The sequence below is a fragment of the Gracilinanus agilis genome, chromosome 4 (genome assembly GCF_016433145.1).
Source record: "Gracilinanus agilis isolate LMUSP501 chromosome 4, AgileGrace, whole genome shotgun sequence".
Lineage (NCBI taxonomy): Eukaryota > Metazoa > Chordata > Mammalia > Didelphimorphia > Didelphidae > Gracilinanus > Gracilinanus agilis.
This window is the reverse complement of record NC_058133.1, coordinates 254328035-254331342: the sequence shown is the minus strand read 5'-3', so window position 1 is coordinate 254331342 and position 3308 is coordinate 254328035.

Here is a 3308-nt window from a genome sequence, read left to right as displayed (position 1 = left end):
TGGAAGAACCTTGATACTGTCACGATGAAGTCTTTTACTGCCTGGGTCTGTAGAGCAACGACTGGGGTCAAATTATAGAGAAGCAAACTATATGAGCTCATCTCTCAATGGGCTGTGATTATCATGTCACCTTTAAGGACTCTGACACCATCTACAATGAGTGTCTCCAGTCTGTTCCCAACAATAACAAATACATCTGATATGTATGAATTGTTTCCACCATCAACTAATTGAAATTGTTCATTACAAATGGAAAATTGCTTTCTTGAAGGCAAATCTTTTGAGGTTTAAGAAACCTAACCAAGGTGTTTGATTTTAATTAGGGAAAATGAAGTTCATATGAAGGAAGGAAGAAACACAGCCCTCACTTTTGTCTCTCACTTTTGTTACTCTTGAGAGATAATCACGGTGTCAATTGCTAACCATTTGTACCACCTAGGAACAAAAATAAAAAATTTTATTTCTAATGGATTGACTTGAAAAATGTACATTATTTGTTCTGGTCTTTCTGCTGAACATACATCCTCTGTCATAGGGAAAGAAGAAGGAAATGAGAAGATAGTTCAAATCCATTGAAGTCAAACCCCTTTATTTTAGAGATGAAGAAACAGAGGTGAAATGAGGTTAAGTAATTTGCCCAATGTCATAGTAATAAAAAAGGATTAGAGGGAAATCAGAGGGAAAATTTGAACCAAAAATTTCTTCTATGCCAGCTGAGCAGTGAGTGTCAGTAGTTTATTCCAGACCATCCAAGGCAGAAGAACCCTAAAGACTAAGCAAAAAGGGCTAAGTGGCTTGTCCATCATCACATAGTTAGGAAGTTTGATTTCTAAAAGTGAAATTTGGGAAATGCCATCTAAAAGTACATATATATAAATATATATTTTATGGACACATGGGAACTATCAAACTATATTTCCCGTGGTCCAACGGGGTTCTGGTTCCGGTCCTTTGGGCATGGGGACGCCTACGTCACCATGCAGAGGACAGTTTAAATCTCCTGGGTTAGGAGGAAGTCGCTCTTTTTCTTTAGCTACCTGAGTGTGGAGGTAACAATAATAGCTGGGGCAGCAGTTTTAAATTCTTATAAGCGCGTGGTCTAATGATTTTATCTATCAGCATGGCTTTAATTAAAATACTAATTTATATTATTATATCAGCCTTTATTATTTTTTATCGTAATAATTATGGCAACCACATGGTCGAAATTCGAACTTACAATCTTCCAGATAGCCTAATTTTAGCCATGCTTTCTTTTTGGCCTGACTCAGCTCTTTTGAGCACTTTTTTTAAAAAGGAAAGTGGTTTTCCTTGCCATGCTTTTGCTAAAAGCAACAGCAAGTTTTTGCCTCAGGCAGGACTCAGCCAGTCAGTCCAGCCAAAACCACCTTGGGAGGTCAGGCCAGCCGATTCTGGCTTTTGGCTTTAAAACTAAAATGCCGGAGCCCAACCAGTGTGTCTCTGCCGCTGATCTCCTGACTCCAGACCTGATCTCCATTCCTGCTGTGCCGAAAGCCTGCCAGCATTCCAGTCCCTGTCATCTCCGCCTCTTTTCCTGACTCCATTTCTGTGAATCTGGAATCCTGAGATTTCCAAGAAGCAACCCCCACCCTAACTTGCCGAACGCCGAGGTTCAGCTTCAGCTCTACCGCTAAAGAATTTGGGAAGTATATTCCCCTTTCTCCCTATTTCTAGCCTTCCACGTGTTTCTCTAAAGACCTTATTTAGGCAACCCCCACCCACACAAGCTCTACATGTGGGATTTTCTACAGAACTGACCTAAGCTTTTCTCTAACCCCCAGCCCACATGGACCTAGCAACTAGCATTTACCCTTAATGGGGCCGCATGGCCTATTCAGACTTTCTTGTGATTAAGAACTAAAACTCAGGGGAAGGACTATTCACCCCATACCTGCTCAGAACTTTGAACTTTAAAAAAAAACAACTCCTTAAACTCAGCAGAACTCAATCAAAAGAACCTTAAATTGAACCAGGGGTGAACTTTTAAACCTCGGAACTGAATGAGTTTTATTTCTGTTTTATAGAGACTATATCTAACTGTATTTTGCTAATTATTTTTGTAAGTTAATCTTGCTTATTTCGTTGATTTTCCTGTTGCACTGAATCATTTTACTTTAATGAAGTTTGTGGTTGCTAGATTAATTCTGTTATGATTTTATTGTAACTCCCAACTAATGAGAAAAATCTATTAGAACTGGTAAGAGGTTTTGAGCTTGTTGATCTGACACTGGATTTATAGAAGCACATGTCTTTTAAAATTTATTCTGGCTTGGTAATTGCAAAGAACCTTGAAAGTTTCCATGCTTTGAGAATTACCTTGTAATTTTACAAGAGGTCTTTTTAACTTTTACTTTAAATCCTTAAGAATTGTTGTCTTAAAGGATAGGCTTTTATATATCTTATTATAAGAGAAAGTATTGCCTTAAATGGGTAGAAGCATTTCCTACCCAGGATTTTTTAAAACAGGAAGCCAAGGAGCTCCTGTATATTCTTATCTGAGGATGATTATACCAGAAGGTTTCTTTTTTAAAATATCAGATTTTGCTATGGAAGCAATAACAGAGTTTGTTGAGAAACTCTTAGCCAAGATTTACAACTTGTAACAAGTATATGATTTTAAACATCATTGTTTATTGTTTTAAAATGTGCTATTGGAAATAATGGTACTCTACTTGAATGTGCATTGTGAATCTGCTATTTGTAAGATCCATTTACACTCACAGAATGAAAATCTCATTTTTGGGTAACATAACCCTTCTAGTTCTAAGCTATATATCTATATCTATATCTATATCTATATCTATATTTGATTTTTAAAACATTTTTTTAATTAGAGCAATTGATTTTTCCTTTTTCTCATCTTGTACTGGAAGTACATGTATAATCATTATTTATCTTTTTTTATAAGCTTAATGCAAACACCTGAAGAGCCTTGAGACTATGGAATTATGATTAAATGCCTCTCTGATTCCAGAAGGGAACATAAGCCGTTATTTCGTGCTAAAGAAAGCACATGGTCAGAGATTTGACTGATTAAAATCTGCATGGATTGCAGAGTTCTATGCCAATACTTTAGGGCTTGGAAATCGGGGTTTGAGTCCTTGAGTCCCAGTCTTTTCTAAAACTTTAGAGGACATGGGTCCCCTCAACTTAGATTCCTAGAAAGCACTTAAGATTGGTTATTTATTTGACTCACTTCCCTGAAAAGCTGATGGTAAATCAGATCAGAGAGAGACATTTCCTTTAGTCCTGGCCCTGAATGGGTAATTGCGAACTGCTGAATTCAC